This window comes from Aricia agestis, chromosome 21, assembly GCF_905147365.1.
Source record: "Aricia agestis chromosome 21, ilAriAges1.1, whole genome shotgun sequence".
Classification (NCBI taxonomy): domain Eukaryota; kingdom Metazoa; phylum Arthropoda; class Insecta; order Lepidoptera; family Lycaenidae; genus Aricia; species Aricia agestis.
This window is the reverse complement of record NC_056426.1, coordinates 4,325,043-4,343,230: the sequence shown is the minus strand read 5'-3', so window position 1 is coordinate 4,343,230 and position 18,188 is coordinate 4,325,043. Positions and strand designations below refer to the sequence as shown.

Here is an 18,188-nt window from a genome sequence, read left to right as displayed (position 1 = left end):
CTATATAGAATGTACTGTCAGAGAAGTTGACTCATGCAGATGAGGGACCTACGTAATTTGGTCGCGGTATGCCAAACCCAGCCGAGAAATCACAACTAAGGGTCAATTCAGATCGCAAAGTGACGCGTAAATGCATTTCTAAATTTGTATGGATTTGACAGATTTGCAAGACGTCTCAAGCAATTGAAATTTGTCAATTCGTATCCGGTCGAGATACCGAGCCACAACATGGCTGTCTTAGGGTCAACCCACACGTACCACAACCACACCACATCGCAACGACAAAATGTCGTCGAGCAGAGGTTACGTGTGAATGGTGTCGCTGCAGCTTTTTGTAGTTGCGTTGTGGTACCGACAAAATGCCGACGTGGTTGCATTGTCGCCAGTGGTTGCGATGTGGTTACGTACGAAAGTCAATGAAACGGAAGGGGAAGAGCGCGGGCGGTGTGCGTGCACTGTCGACATTGCATCGACGCAACGTTGTGGTCGCGATGTGGTTGCGATGTGGTTGCGATGTGGTCGGTATCACACAAGTGGTCGACAACGACTGTAAAATGTGGTACGTGTGACTGGCCCAGTTCATTTACAATACGAAATATACGCCCGACCACGTGGTGCGGCTGTGGTGTGGATGTGGTTGTTGTGTGGTTGTGGTACGTGTGGGGTGGCCCTTAAATTTATGTAAATGCACATTAAATTGATATTCATACTATACTAGATGGAACTTCCTATAACTCCCCTCCTGACATAATTACTAGACATCCACGATTATTTCAAGACTAAGGGTGAAGTCAAAGGAGCGTAATTTGTGAGCTGTTGTGAGTCGCAAAATTGCGGCTGCATTCAGTTTCATAAAAAAGTCCTGTTTGATTTACGCGACCGAAATTCTGTGACTCACGAGTCACGACTCACGACTCACAAATTACGCTCGTTTGGCTTCACCCTAACATTAGCCAAATCGATTCAGTCGTTCTCGGGTTTTAGCGAGAACATAATTATTATTGTAAATTCATTTTTATTTAAGTACATAAATTATTCAAATATGATTCCAACCAGTGTGAGAAACATTTTTTTAAATTATTATATTTCCATCATTTCATTGGCCACCCATAAATGTCACTTTCAAGAATTTTCATTTAAAAAACTAATAGGATTCCGGGAACATTAAAATTCACGATTGAACGTTAATTGGTCTTTTATTCCCCTCACTATCTATCAATGGGAATAAAAATGCATTTTAAACGGAATTCTGAAAATCGGAAGCTGCGGATATGAAGGACGTCAAAATATTTGGTTGCAACGTATATTATAAGTTTATGGTTGCAACATAAAAATAATAGTTTTTTTTGACGTTTCACTGGTTTCACACCACGTCAGCCTGGCCTCGTACCATAAAGTTAATATACCTAGCGGAATAGAGCTAGTAGTAGCATGATTGAACATGAATTCTATGAGATTAAATTGTAATTCAACGTGCGGCAGGTGCCGACTGGACGTCAAAAATAGAGTGCTGCTGAGTGTCATGTATCACACGTCTCTTTTTACCACGCAGTGTTACTGATAGTGACATCTCTCTTGCTCAGGCCTTTGTTTCTCTATTCCGCTAGGTATATTATATATGCCTCGTACATGTAGAACTTTTCTTACCGGTACCGGACAATGCTATTAAGTATACAATATTATTAATATTTGAGATTTTTATTATAACAATGTTGTTATGCTACACATATTATTTGCATCGTAGGAAAAATTACAAAATTTTGTTCCGTCGGCGGGATTCAAACCCGCGAACCCCGGGCTTGAGCTACCACGCGTTTAATCGCTGAGCCACAAAGGTCGTAAAAAAAATTAACTTCTCCGCTATCGACTGAGAATCATATTTTTTCATGGCATCGTGTCTTTTCTCGGGATACAGTGTTCCCATACCTTTCAAACCAATCCATATCAGTGACAGACATACAAGAAACGGTATAAAATATCACATTGCATTTAGAGTAGGTACCTAATAACAAGTACAAAATGTTATCAAAAAATAATAGTATTTTATACTTGTTATTGTTATGTTTTTGTGTTTTTTGTATTATTTTATATTTTTCTTGTTTCGATTTAAGGTCAGTGTCAGGTTAAAAGTACATTATATTTAATTGTATATTTACTTTGTATTTTACGACAATAAAATAATACACTCACTGTAAAAAATAATAATAAAATATATAATTATTAAAGGTAATCTCACATTTATCAGCACGCATGCGCCGAACGCGCCGCATCTTAGAGTCAAATCATACAGAAACGCATTTACGCGTCGCGTTGCGGTCTGAATTGACCCTTTTGTCTATGGCCGAAGCCTGGGAATGTTCCTGACATATCGGTAAAGAAAACCGTTTTTCTCAATATCTATTTATAATAACATTCCCCTGTAAGGATGGGTGTTAGCGAGAAATGAAAGATGTGCCTGGTTAAATAGTTGGCTTTATTATGACATAATAATCAAGTGGTTACAGCTTGTATACGGTTAAGATATATCAAGATACTACATAGGTATCACTACACTACACCCCGTTCTTAGCTACCTTTCGTTTTGGGATCACCTTCTTTCTTCTTTTCTTCAATTCAATCTTTGAAGATGAAATCGAAGATTTGAAGAGACTTCTCGACGAATCGAAAAATTTTCGATCTCTTCAAGCCACCTAATGGAATTAGAGTATTGTCCGTTTTTCAATAGAAAAACCGACCCTTATAACTTTTCGGTTGGAATTCAAGATGCGAATAGATGAAGAGGGTAACTAAGAATTTGAAAATTGTCTTTTCTGCATAAATGGAGGCTTTAGGAATTGGAAAGTTATTTGAAATAAAAAATGTAGATTTTATATAGATACCTACTAACGTTCTTTTGCCATAATATAAAGTACTTTGCCCATAATATTATTTTATTGAAGTGACTAAATAAGTATGGCACCATGGCAACGTCCATCGCTATCCCGTCGCACAAAAAATGGTCGCCGTCAGTCTCGAGTTGTAATAATTTACTATTATTTATTTAACAAATGCACTTATCAATGTAAAAAGTAGCCAGTAGCCGATTCTCAGACCTAATGAACATGCATATAAAATTTGTTAAAAATCAGTAAAGCCGTTTCGGAGGAGTAAGGCAACTAATATTGTGACACGAGAATTTTATATACTTATAAGAAGATACCAGCCAGATTAGACAGATCATAAAGTAGGTAGTAACTAGAAAATAGTAATCAATACTTCCACACTTTACTACTTTACTACCACTACTAACACACTAATACTACACACTAATACGTGGGAAAGCCATGCTATACGTGGGAGAGCCATGCTTTATACGTGGGAGAGCCATGCTATACGTGGGAGAGCCATGCTTTATACGTGGGAGAGCCACGCTTCGGCACGAATGGGCCGGCTCGACCGGATAAATACCACGTTCTCACAGAAAACCGGCGTGAAACAGCGCTTGCGCTGTGTTTCGCCGAGTGAGTGAGTTTACCGGAGGCCCAATCCCCTAACCCCTACCCTATTCCCTTCCCTACCCTCAACTATTCCCTTCCAAAAAATTCTCGCGTAGATCTTTCATCGAAATAACACATTTTTATAGATTTTTGTCAAGATAATGTCAAGAATTTGACATTATGAGACGAGTAGTTTTTAATTATCTCGAGAGTGAGATATCTCGTTGGCGTATGCTAGGCGGGCAGACCGCAACACGACGCGTAGTACATTTCTAAAGTACTGAATTGACAGATTTCAATTGCGTGAGACGTCTTGCAAATCTGTCAAATCCAAACAAATTTTACGATGCATCTACGCGTAAATTTTACAACGAAACGGGACGAAACGAAACGAAAGGTGGCGAGGTGGCGAAGCATAACATCCGCATCCGTCTAATAACGCTCATAATTGCGGGCTTATCTTTTACACATCTTACTTTTAGGGTTCCGTACCCAAATGACACAAACGAAGCTCATCATGAACATCGTCATGTCTAACCATGCTATACGTGGGAGAGCCATGCTTTATACGTGGGAGAGCCATGCTATACGTGGGAGAGCCATGCTTTATACGTGGGAGAGCCACGCTTCGGCACGAATGGGCCGGCTCGACCGGATAAATACCACGTTCTCACAGAAAACCGGCGTGAAACAGCGCTTGCGCTGTGTTTCGCCGAGTGAGTGAGTTTACCGGAGGCCCAATCCCCTAACCCCTACCCTATTCCCTTCCCTACCCTCAACTATTCCCTTCCCTTCCCTACCCTCCCCTATTACCCTGTTCCCTCTTAAAAGGCCGGCAACGCACTTGCAGCTCTTCTGATGCTGCGAGTGTCCATGGGCGACGGAAGTTGCTTTCCATCAGGTGACCCGTTTGCTCGTTTGCCCCCTTATTTCATAAAAAAAAAACACTACTTATAATTATATGCGAAAGTGTGTCTATCTGTCTGTTCCCTCTTCACGCCCAAACCGCTAAACCGATTTTGCTGAAATTCGGTATGGAGATACTTCGAGTCCCGAAAAATGACATAGGATACTTTTCTCCCGGAAAAATGTACGGTTCCCGCGCGATATACTAATTTTGGCGCAACGGAGTTGCGAGCGTTATTTTGCAAAATTTTAGTTATCTATTTCATCAGCTCACATCTGCAATTTATTGAGATAAAATAAAGCAAACTTCGTGTAATATAAGGCAGATGGCTCCAAATGGAAAACTTTAAAACCCAAATGAAAATTTTGTTCGATAACTCTTGTACCCTTTTTATTGTTAGTTTTGGATATCAAAACAGAAGTTACTCGTACTCGATGTTACAAATTGGAATTTTAAAATATTGTATTTCTAGCTACGAATAATAAAAACTAAGAATCGTAACTCCCATACTATTACCGTTTTAAATTTGGTTCCATTCATTTTGATCTGTCATGTAACGTCAGCCTAGTACCGCTCAAGGTCACCTAAATATTGCAAATGTATTGAAATGTGTTTTTTGACAAGTATTGTGGAGCATGTTTTTTGACGGAGTTACTTTTCCTTAGTTTTTATTATTCGTAGATCTAAAGCAATAAAATAAAAAATTTAATATTGTTTTTGATGCTGATGAGCCTGACATTCTATTAATTATTAAAATTACGTAATCATTTTGAAATTATATTATTAATTTATGTAACTAAATAGCCGCTTATTATGCAAGGCGTAATGTTATTATTATAATTTAGCCATCACAAACCAACTCGTAAACAATAAAACTATCAAAGTATAATAAAAACGTGATCTTCATATTTATATATAATTTAAGTCCTTATCTTAGGATCTAGATAGTTATATTATTTCAAAGGCTCTATGGTGCAGTGGTTGCGGAGAGGATGGTTCTTGAATGGAGGTCGTGGAATCGATTTTCGTGTTTAAAAAGATGTTTTCAAGTATTGTGATTTGTGACAACTGACAATGCAGGTTGATCACCTTATTGTCTGACAAGAAAATGCGTCGGATGGGCATGTAGAGTCGGTCCTGCGCTTGATCTCTCGTCTGTCGTGTCGGTCATCTGTCCTACAAAGAAAGAGAGAGTCAGATAATAAAGTCAGAAAGGGAGGATGTCAGGTCTGGACACTGTAGTAGTAGATGATATTACAATATAAGATACGATATATCGATACGATTCTATCATACATTCTTTGTATCAAAATATCATTTTTTCACTATATATAATCAGGCTCTATGAAAGGGTTGCTTAGCACCGCTGCAGTGGGACAATTCAGCCTGCCCAGCATACGCCAACGAGATTTCTCACTCTACATGTTTTCTCGATGTTTGATGGTTTGTCTCTTCATCTCTATTGACCCTAGCATGACAAAAAAAAATTCTCGCGTAGATCTTTCATCGAAATAACACATTTTTATAGATTTTTGTCAAGATAATGTCAAGAATTTGACATTATGAGACGAGTAGTTTTTAATTATCTCGAGAGTGAGATATCTCGTTGGCGTATGCTAGGCGGGCAGACCGCAACACGACGCGTAGTACATTTCTAAAGTACTGAATTGACAGATTTCAATTGCGTGAGACGTCTTGCAAATCTGTCAAATCCAAACAAATTTTACGATGCATCTACGCGTAAATTTTACAACGAAACGGGACGAAACGAAACGAAAGGTGGCGAGGTGGCGAAGCATAACATCCGCATCCGTCTAATAACGCTCATAATTGCGGGCTTATCTTTTACACATCTTACTTTTAGGGTTCCGTACCCAAATGACACAAACGAAGCTCATCATGAACATCGTCATGTCTAAAAATGATATTTTAATTTAAAAAACGCAAACTTATAACGAAAATTGGTCTGAACGAGGTTTAGTTTTTTTTAATTCGCCATAAACCATAAAACGCAATTTAATTTTAATTAAATCAAATCCATACTAATATTATAAATGCGAAGGTGTGTCTGTCTGTCACCTCTTCACGCCCAAGCCGCTGAAACAATTTTGCTGGTATCGAGGTAATTAAGGATGCTATTTATCCCGGAAAAATCTGTATTTAGTTCAATAATATTTTGTAATCTTTTGAGAAATAAATAATCTTTAAACCTAAAACTTAAAATCTACGGAGCCCGCGCCATAAAAAATAATTGTCGCAAAGGAGTTACTGACGTCATTTAAAATACTTTTTGCTTTAAAATCCTACGGTACTCTTTATATGTGAGTCCGTATCGCACTTGGCTGATTTTTTGTCATCTAAACACAATGGACGGAGCAGTAAAACAACACATAAAACCTGTCAACTTATTATTTTTCCGACTTTGTCGTGAATGCCATTGAATACATTGTATTTTACGAGAAAATGATAGACTCACCTATTTCTGGCAGTTCGCTGGCAGACGACAAAATCTTCGGTTCTTAGAGATGGGCATTTACCCGGTAAAAACCCGAGGCTCGGGTAAATACCCATTTATACCTATTTTTACCCACCCATTTTCATTTTATACCGGGTATAAATTAAAATCAGTTTATATATCTAAAATATTAGCTAAAACAGATAATGTGACCCTTCTGATAAATAAAAATGACTTTTAAAAATGGCGTTTACGCTAAATACACCGACAATCACGAGCGGCCATTGCTTACGTAGTCGATGTTGAGGAAATACACTGCTCGTGATTGGTGGATTCAAGTGGTGTCCTATACAACTTAAATACACAATAATTATTGATTTGATTGAGTTCTTTTTTTAATTAAATTATGAAGACTAGATATTATATGTATGCTGTACACGAGTATGCGTAAATTTTATTTTTTATACCTGTATTATTATCTAGATTATTACTTGGAAGCGAAATTCAAAATCATTGTTATAGTAAATATTCACATACTTACTATATATTTTTGTTATTATTTACATGTACTAAATCTTGTATATAGCGATTAAAAAAGTGTTACATAATAATATATAAATCGTGCACGACAAGAGTTGTAAAAATTATAATAATAATTATAATGATTAAATTTTTTCTTTATTGTGCCTTTTTTTAATCTGTTGTATGTTATTTTTAATATTAAATTAAAATTTTGAGTTTTATAACTCAAAACTTTACATAGTAAATCGCAATATTAAGGGTTTAGCCAATAAAGTAATGTTTTACATATATTTAAAGACTCGTCAATATTTACCCGGTATTTTTAATTTATACCCGGTAAGAATGGGTATTTTTTAATTTTTACCTATTCCACCCATTTTTACCAATTTTTACCTACCCAATTTTTACCCACCCGCCCATCTTTATCGGTTCTAAATTAAAGGCGTGAGGGTCAATTCAGACCGCAACGTGACGGGTAGACGCATTTCTTTTGTACTGAATTGACAGATTTCAATTGAGTGAGACGTGTTGCAAATCTGTCAAATCCATACAAATCCATACAAATTTAGAAATGCATCAGCGCGTCGTCGCGCTGCGGTTGATTTCACCCTTAGGGTCAATTCAGACTGCAACGCGACAAGGCGAGGCGAGGCGCGGCGCGGCATAAATTTGTATGGATTTGACAGATTTCAATCGCGTGAGACGTCTTGCGAATCTGTCAAATCCATATAAATTAATAAATGCATCTACGCGTCGCGTTGCAGTCTCGTATCAACCCTAAGTGTCGCTACACATACGCCGAACGTTCGGCTTAATACCCTCGCAATGTATTTCAAGTTCTCAATGACACATCTCACATCAGCGTAAATTACGCCGCGTTCAGCTAGGGCGTAACCTTAATAATCCGTCGGCAGAACTTTCGGCGCCGTACGTTCAGCAGATATTATGTCCTTACGCTAAGAGGATGAATTGAATAAGCGCAATTTCTCATCGTGTTTAAAGCAATACATACATTATCAGAGCTTCTCGCATAAATTAACTAAAAATTAAAAGAAAGTCTGAGCGGCTAAGTTTAAGGGTCAATTCAGACCGCAACGCGACGCGTAGATGCATTTCTATTTGTATGGATTTGACAGATTTGCAAGACGTCTGATGCAATTGAAATCTGTCAATTCAGTACAAATTTAGAATCGCATCTATGCGTCGCGTAGCGGTCTGAGTTGACCCTAATACGGCATAATAAAGTGTTCGCATTTGGATATTTTGATTAGATAATATTCTATATCAAGGTTTCTCAAAGTGGGGTTCTTGACAAGTTTCACGTAATGTTGGCTTGATAACTAGCAGGCATGCGCGGCATTCTTTTGGCACTTTATGTGTTTTCATTGGTTAGTAAGGGGTTCGCTGATACCTGGAAATTGTAACAGGGGTTTGTGGATCCGAAAGTTTAAGAAACCCCGCTCTATATTATCTAATCCATACTAATATTATAAATGCGAAAGTGTGTCTGTCTGTATGTCTGTCTGTCTGTCTGTTACCTCTTCACGCCCAAACCGCTGGACCGATTTTGCTGGAATTTGGCATGGAGATACTTTGAGTCCTGTGAAAGGACATAGGATAGTTTTTATCCCGAATAAATGTACAGTTCCACCGCGATAAACGAGTTTTGGCGCAACGGAGTTGCGGGCGTCATCTAGTAAGTATATAAAAATAAGTCGGGTTTTCCTTCCTGACGCTATAACTCCAGAACGCACGAACCGATTTCCACGGTTTTGCATTCGTTGGAAAGGTCTCGGACTCCGTGAGGTCTATAGAAAAAAAAATCAGAAAAACCTTCAAGAGAAAAGCAGGAAAACAGGGAAAATATTTGCAGGAAAACAGTATAGTTGGTAACCCTGTAATACACATTACACACGTTAAACTGTAAGCAACATTTTGTCGCAGTATTTTAATGTAATCGGGACATTGACAGTATAGTTGGCAACCCTGTAATACACATTACACACGTTAAACTGTGAGCAACATATTTTTGTCGCAGTATTTTAATGTAATCGGGACATTGACAGTATAGTTGGCAACCCTGTAATACACATTACACACGTTAAACTGTGAGCAACATATTTTTGTCGCAGTATTTTAATGTAATCGGGACATTGACAGTATAGTTGGAAACCCTGTAATACACATTACACACGTTAAACTGTAAGCAACATTTTGTCGCAGAATTTTAATGTAATCGGGACATTGTTAAAAACTAATTTACAAGTTCCGATGGTGACTATCGCCGATAGTTTGGGAACAGTGTTGCGAGCAGTAACTGACATTTGAAACTTCATTAATATACTGCATAGGTGACAGTTTGCTTTGCAGTTATTAGATTAAAGGCCTCTCCAAGTATTCACGTTTTCCAATACAAAATATTATAAATCACTGGACGAAGCCCGCAACTCATTACATTACATTTATCCGGGATGAAAAGTATTCTAGGTCCTTTACCGGGACTCAAAGTATCTCTTTCTCATTCTCATTATTAGCAATAATAATATTAGCATAATTAGCAATAATTTGTGCAATCCCGTTTTTCTTCTTGTCCCTTAATTCGCAGACAATATCAAATTTTAGCAAAATCGGTTCAGCGGTTTAGTGGTGAAGAGTTAACTGACAGGCAGACAGACAGAGCGACAGACAGATAGCAGATACACTTTCGCATTTATAATATTAAGGATAGTATGTATTTCCCTATAATTTAAATAGCGCCGCTACTTTCACAATTATCTATATATATAAAAATGGATTATCAATTATGTTAGTAACGCTAAAACTCGAAAACAGCTGAACGGATTGGGCTAATTTTAGTCTTAAAATATTCGTAGAAGTCCAGGGAAGGTTTTAAAGTGACACGAAGTTCACCGGGACAGCTAGTTATAGATAATAATAGAAACGAGTATACAGATTTTCCACTAACATTTTCCATTTGCTTCCAGGTGAGAACTTGTGAATGAACCAAGTATTCCAGATCTCGGGTGAGCTACAATAGATTTACTACTAGACAATGCATTAGGAGATTCTACAGGCTTAGCCTGCAGTCTTGACTATCGGGCTGAATGCAATCCGGCTCGAAGGACCATTTCCTTTGACGTCACAAGCTACAATAACTAGCTCAGATGGGATTTTTAAATCTTTCTTTTATGTTATTTTGAATTTGAAACAGATAAATTCGAGCTTGCTTTTGCTTAGTTTGATTTTCAAAATAATTTGGATCTAAAATGAATACTTGCAGTTAAATCCGAATTGCATTATTCCAATCGAGTGATCCAATCCAACGTTGGAACGCTACTGGAATATCTATTTCTATGCATTCCAATGCCCGTTAACATTATTTCATTAACAATCCGTTTAACGGACTCAGATCAATCAGCCGAACTCAGTTAACTTAACTTTTAGACGTGGGAGAGCCAAGCTTCGGCACGAATGGGCCGGCTCTACCGGAGAAATACCACGGGCTCACAGAAAACCGGCGTGAAACAGCGCTTGCGCTGTGTTTCGCCGAGTGAGTGAGCTAACTGGATGCCCAATCCCCTACCCTTTTCCCTTCCCTACCCTCCCCTACCCTATTACACTATTCCCTCTTAAAAGGCCGGCAACGCACCTGCAGCTCCTCTGATGCTGCGAGTGTCCATGGGCAATATTTTAAGGGTTTGGCTGACCATAAAATAGAGGATTTATAATGTTTGCTGTCTCTTTCTTTAACGCGTTAGATGAGGGGGATAGATGTATTTGAATGGTTTTTTTTTTATAATATGTGTTGTGTTAAAAATTAATTTTGAGGGTCAATTCAGACCGCAACTTGACTCTTAGGCCTTAATCTATTTTGTGTACCAGTTCTACCATATTTTGGTCAACTACCCATTTAATTGAACAACAAAATTACCCATTATGCAACAATCAAAACCCAGAATCGTATCGGACATGACTAATTGCATATCGACATCACTCAGTCTAGATCAGGGGTTCCCAAAGTGTGCGCCGCGCGCCTCCACGATTATCCGAAACCACAAATATTATCATTAAACGTGCCTATTTATTTTGACCGTATCATTTTCAAATAGCCTAGTAATTAGGGTAGGGCGCCATGACATAATACAAAATGTGTTACTGCGCAGCGCCGTTGGCTCAAAAATATTGAGAGCCGCTGGTCTAGATTGTAGGTCATCTTCGTAGTCGTTATAGCTTTCCGAAACAAAATAAAACCGATATTGGGAAGATGCCAGAGGCTCTATCATAAACTCTTATTCATCCTCCCTTGGATCGTATAAAACCTTACAGATGGTTTAACAGTAAGTACGAGTCCCAACAACCAATATTTAACTTTATATTTTTCATATACTGATGTGGGAGAGCCATGCTTCGGCACGAATGGGCCGGCTCGACCGGAGAGATACCACGTCCTCACAGAAAACCGGCGTGAAACAGCGCTTCCGCTGTGTTTCGCCGAGTAAGTGAGTTTACCGGAGGCCCAATCCCCTACCCTTTTCCTTTCCCTACCCTCCCCTATTCCCTTCCCTACCCTCTCCTATTACCCCTTAGAAGGCCGGCAACGCACCTGCAGCTCTTCTGATGCTGCGAGTGTCCATGGGCGACAGAAGTTGCTTTCCATCAGGTGACCCGTTTGCTCGTTTGCCCCCTTATTTAAAAAAAAAATATATATATACAGGGTGTCACAAAAATAAGTGATAATATTTTAGGGTGTGTACGTGTTCCATGTAGAGAGTTAACTGTGAAAATAGCAGCGCTGTTCGACCAAAATTTTTTTTCACTTTTGTATGGGAAAACTCGTGATGCTCGGGCCCTTGCCCATACAAAAGTGAAAAATTTTTTTCGTCTTTCAGCGCTGCTACTTTCACAGTGAACTCTTTACAAGGAACACGTACACACCCTAAAGCATTTAGCTATCTAGCATCTAGCTGAACTTTAGAAAGTAAGTGCGAGTCTCAACAATCAATATTTAGCGTTACGTCCTTCATCTAAACTAAAAGTCTTATTTCTCACTGATATAGTGCGCGTACTGTTAAAATTTTATTCTGGGAAAGTAGTCAAGTTAAATAGGATAATTTCATCAATTCAAAGTTAGAGATAATGATCTATGCGATTCAACATAAAGGCTCACATTAAGCGTCATGCCACTTCGTTGCGTTTTGTATATATTTTTTTTATTATAAAAAAAATATTATCGAATGAAAATTGTCTTAGTACCCTGATTACATCAAAACCCAAATAAAACCAATGTATAGCCATTTGTCATTGATGAATATTCACTACAGAAGAATGCCATGAATAATCAGGGTGAGCGAAGCGAGCCCTGGTATATAATATCCCACATCCTGAACATTTTGTGGTACACTTTACGGAAAAACTATCACGCCTATTGATTTGTGCTAACATAGTAATTTTTATTTATATTATGTAGATGTGTTATCATCAGTCAGTGAAGGTTTTATATATGTAGATGCGTTATCATTAGTCAGTCAAGGTGTGACGACGCGAGCCCTCACAAAGTTTGACTAGTAAATTAATGCACAAAAGATTAAAAGACGGAAAAGTCGAAATCAGAAACTTTGATTTATACGAGTACGTTGCACCGCAAACGCTTCGTCGTTTCGTTTCGTTTCGGTGTGAAATGCCCTTAAGATTGCAAAGTAAAATAATGGCCTCTAAAATAATATTACTAACTCATCGTTAGCGGAAGTTTTAATACTAATGGTTCACATATGTAGGAGTGAGGACTCAGGACCCATCCTTTCCACAGAAATATCAACGCATTCGACGCAAATATATTCTAGTGATAAAATTTATTTTACTGTTTATTATTATTTATTACATTATGTTGACAATGATGTTGGCTTTTAGGAAAAGTACTTTATCACACTGTAACATTCTGAATTACTTGGGTAACATCACAATAGTATAAATAATAATAATAATAATAATATCTATCGACGCTTCACACCACGTCAGTCTGGCCCCGTGGTAAGTACCTGAAGGACTTGTGTTACGGGTACCAGATAACGGAAATATATTTAATACTTTTTATACTATACATATATTTAAGATTTTTATCATATGATACACATATTTAATACACATTCATGACCCAGGAACTTTAAAAAACTTTTTGTTCCGTCGGCGGGATTCGAACCCGCGACCCCCGGCTTGAGCTACCAACGCGCTCACCACTGAGCCACAGAGGTCGTATAAATAATATGCCGTAGGCAGTCATCATGTTGAGAACCGCCATAGGGTTTAGCTCAGAGAAGCATGCAAATTATGATTCTGATATGTCTATATTTTGCAAAAGAATTTGTGTAAAAAAATTATAGATTGATACAGCTGCTGGCAACATTCAGAATCATAATCTGAATGCTTCTATAAGTTCAACTATATTCACAGAATATTATGGTCCTCATATTTTTAACCGACTTCGAAAAAGGAGGTTATCAATTCGACGCGTATGTATATGTAATGTTTTCAGAACTGCCCAATTGTCGTATATGTTAGTATATAGCAGCGTCTGAACAAATGTACCAAATTTCAAAAGTGTATGTATGTTTGTATACATATAATATGTATGTATGTTTTTATGTTCTGGAACTACCATTCCGATTTCAGTAATTCTTTTTTTGTTATACTAGGTATTGTTCAACTTAGGGAATAGTGCAAGTTTCATCAAAATCAGTTCAGTAGCTTTAGGAGATAGGGAGTTTTAATTCGCAATTACGTACAAATTTGACGTCGGTTTTATCTTTTTAAAATACAGTTATGCATGGTCAACTCTACCTAGCACCCGCTCTTAATTTTAAAAGATGCTTAAGCAGGATCTTTGCACATTCTATTTTTGTTTTGACGTTATGCAGTTTGCACCCTGTATATTATGATACTATTATCTGCTTTACGAATGTGATTCCAGTGGGATGTTCTACAGCAGTTGTAAATTACGATTAATTTATTGAGAGCCATAAACAATACAGACAGCACAGTATAAACAACATAAGTGCATACATACATTTGCATGAAACGTCTTGCAAATCTGTCAAACATATTACTGCCATACAAATTTAGAAATGCATCTACGCGTCGCGTTGCGGTCTGAATTGACCCTTAGACCGGAAAATCCCTGTTATCGTCTAATCTTATTGAGTGACTCCATGTGACTTTCACATTTCAAAGCGAGTCTCGTATACGTGGGAGAGCCATGCTTCGGCACGAATGGGCCGGCTCGACCGGAGAAATACCACGTTCTCACAGAAAACCGGCGTGAAACAGCGCTTGCGCTGTGTTTCGCCGAGTGAGTGAGTTTACCGGAGGCCCAATCCCCTACCCTATTCCCTTTCCTACCCTCCCCTATTCCCTTCCCTCCCCTATTACCCTATTCCCTCTTCAAAGGCCGGCAACGCACCTGCAGCTCTTCTGATGCTGCGAGTGTCCATGGGCGACGGAAGTTGCTTTCTATCAGGTGACCCGTTTGCTCGTTTGCCCCCTTATTTCATAAAAAAAAATACCGGCGTTAATTCGTAGTCTTTACTAGTTGAACTGACAATCGGCAGACGTTGTTTTACTATGCACTGTATAGTTGTGGGAATAATCTTAGGGCGCCTTTCCTGTCATACGTGTCGTCGCCCGCGCGCGGTCCGCATGCGAGTTGCCCGCATCCTGACATTTCATAAATGTTTTCCTGTCATGCGGGCAGTACGCATCCAGGAGCATGATGATAACATCATGCTCCTACGCTGATATACGCATGCGGATCAGACGTATGACAGGAAAAGCGCCCTTAAAGTTTTAAAGAAAGATCTTCCGAACAATAAAGGAGTTGGATTTCTGGCTTTGGTTATCACGTCGATCTCAGGAACTTTGATAGAATTATGCGCTGTTTGGTCGTAAAAATATATTATATTAGCCGATTCTGAGACCTATTCAGCATTAAAAATTCAACAAAATTGGCCCTGCGGTTTACGAAAAGTTTGCCAAGAAACAAAAATTTTTACGTGGGAGAGCCATGCTTCGGCACGAATGGGCCGGCTCGACCGGAGAAATACCACGTTCTCACAGAAAAGCGGCGTAAAACAGCGCTTGCGCTATGTTTCGCCGAGTGAGTGAGTTTACCGGAGGCCCAATCCCCTACCCTATTCCCTTCCCTACCCTTCCCTATTACCCTATTCCCTCTTAAAAGGCCGGCAACGCACCTGCAGCTCTTTTGATGCTGCGAGTGTCCATGGGCGACGGAAGTTGCTTTCCATCAGGTGACCCGTTTGCTCGTTTGCCCCCTTATTTCATTAAAAAAAAATTCATCGCGTCTTTGTGTTAGTGTGACTAACTCTTATTTGTGCATTATACGCTATATCACAAGCGTTACACTTTACGAAGATAAGCTGTAAACTGCTGAATAATCGGCAGCGTTGGGGAGACTCAAAGAGCCTTACATCACTAGGCACTATTAATAATGAGGTGCTCTGGGATCGCTATACCTAAAATGTTCAACGCACTTGGGACTAGTCTTACAGATGTGTCAGTGTTGGTTATAAATCTTTAACTATTATGCAAAATTCTCATGTCGTGATTTTAATTGTCCGTCTGTTTGACGTATATCAAACATACGTAACATCTTAATCAAAAACAATTAATTTTGTAAATAAAAAACAAAGTTACTAAAATTTATAAAAAATTTAAATAGATCATTACCGCGCTGTGTTCTGTGTGTGTGTGTGTTGTGTTTGTGTTTGTGTGTGTTTGTGTTTGTGTGTGTGTGTGTGTGTGTGTGTGTGTGTGTGTGTGTGTGTGTGTGTGTGTGTGTGTGTGTGTGTGTGTGTGTGTGTGTGTGTGTGTGTTTTTATGTATGTGATTATTTCTATCTCTATATCTCTCTTAGTATTTGTTCTTTCTCGTCATAATCTAGAGCTTTTAGCCATCTTGTTACTTCTTTTTTTGACTTATTTTAATAAGCTGTATTTTATAGTGCATTTCCTGTTTATTTTAATAATAAATGAATGGGTGTAAATATGGACTAAATCTTCTAGCGAAACATTCATTACCTTACATTTGATTACACTCATTATTGTGCACGTCCTATGCTATCCTGATCCAATCTCTCTTCATAGGGCTGCTGGAAGAGATTTCTATTAGAAATAAGCAGACCCATTGTGTCGTCTAATTGTGTTAACTATTATTAAATAATATGTTTCTTGTGCACGTTAAATTGTTAAATAAAAAAATAAAATTAATAAGGTAAAAAATACTTTGTTGCCAGTGGTTATCTTATCTTATATCTTTAAACGAGCAATTCTTGTATATATATATTATATATAATTGGAATCTCGGAATCGGCTCCAACGATTTTCATGAAATTTAGTATATAGGGGGTTTCGGGGGCGATAAATCGATCTAGATAGGAATCATTTTTAGAAAATGTCATTGTCATCGAATACCGAGCGAAGCTCGGTCAAATAGCTAGTTTAGGCTTAATTGAAACCAAATACCAACATAATCGGAGAGTCAATCGCTTAGTATTCTCATGAATTCCTGATGACGTATAAGCTCGTCCTAATTACGGGCCATATTGACTCATCTCCTCCTCTGGGAGTTCGAATGTTTGACAGCTCAGTGTTTTATGGGAATTGACAGTCGCTGAATTGACGCTTAATACGGTTCTGTGTGTTCCGAAATATAACCAGTATACTGGCCAGTAAAAAACTCATTTAAATTAGTTGATAAATTGATAATAGACGTCGCCCGCAATTCCGTTATCAAGTATATATATATTTTTTTTATGAAATAAGGGAGCAAACGAGCAAACGGATCACCTGATGGAAAGCAACTTCCGTCGCCCATGGTCACTCGCAGCATCAGAAGAGCTGCAAGTGCGTTGCCGACCTTTTAAGAGGAAATAGGGTAATAGGGGAGGGTAGGGAAGGGAATAGGGTAGGGGTTAGGGGATTGGGCCTCCGGTAAACTCACTCACTCGGCGAAACACAGCGCAAGCGCTGTTTCATGCCGGTTTTCTGTGAGAACGTGGTATTTATCCGGTCGAGCCGGCCCATTCGTGCCGAAGCATGGCTCTCCCACGTGCAACATATGGATTTGGTGTAAATATATCTACATAGTGTCATGCATATTATCGTCACAGTGGGTCAAACTTTTGCCTATTTGGAGTTCGGTCCAAAACTGAACGGGATCCGCCACCAAAAATGTTCGAGAATCTGCTGAAATCGCTGCTGTATACCATCATAGCCGTAGTTTGAGTATTACTTACCATTATTTAGCAGTAAACACATTTTTTTATCGAACAAAAACATATTAAGTGTTAATGTCAGCACGAAACGAATGTTAATTTCCGAATCTATTCATTAATTTTATGTAGAGAAGTAGTAAAAAAATCATTACATCATTATGTATGCCAAGTGCACAGTAATAATGACAATCATATTTTACTATGTTTTTTATCACTTCACAACATATTGTTTAGAGAACAGCCAACAGATAAAGGTTTTTGACTTAAATAATTCTAAGAGCACGTAGTTTTGATGATGTTTTTTAGCATTTAACATTATTTACACAGTATAGCAATATTAGTTATATAATATCCTATCTGAAATGCTATACAGCTGTGTGTAACAAAAATAAGTGATAATACTTTAGGGTGTGTACGTGTTCCTTGTAGAGAGTTCACTGTGAAAGTAGGAGCGCTGAAAGACCAAATTTTTTTTTTCACTTTTGTATGGGCAAGCACCCGAGCGTCACGAGATTCCCCATACAAAAGTGAAAAAAAAATTTGGTC

The 18,188-nt window shown here is 38.3% G+C and overlaps 1 protein-coding gene across 1 annotated transcript in view; it reads left to right on the top strand.

Moving 5' to 3' along the window:
- The window catches only part of LOC121737732 (octopamine receptor beta-2R), a 181,730-nt gene that overhangs the window by 12,960 nt on the left and 150,582 nt on the right, over positions 1 to 18,188 (top strand). Inside the window, exon 2 of the mRNA XM_042129421.1 lies at positions 10,345 to 10,383. The gene's annotated coding sequence lies outside the window, so the exon portion shown is untranslated. The remainder of the gene's footprint in view (positions 1 to 10,344; positions 10,384 to 18,188) is intronic.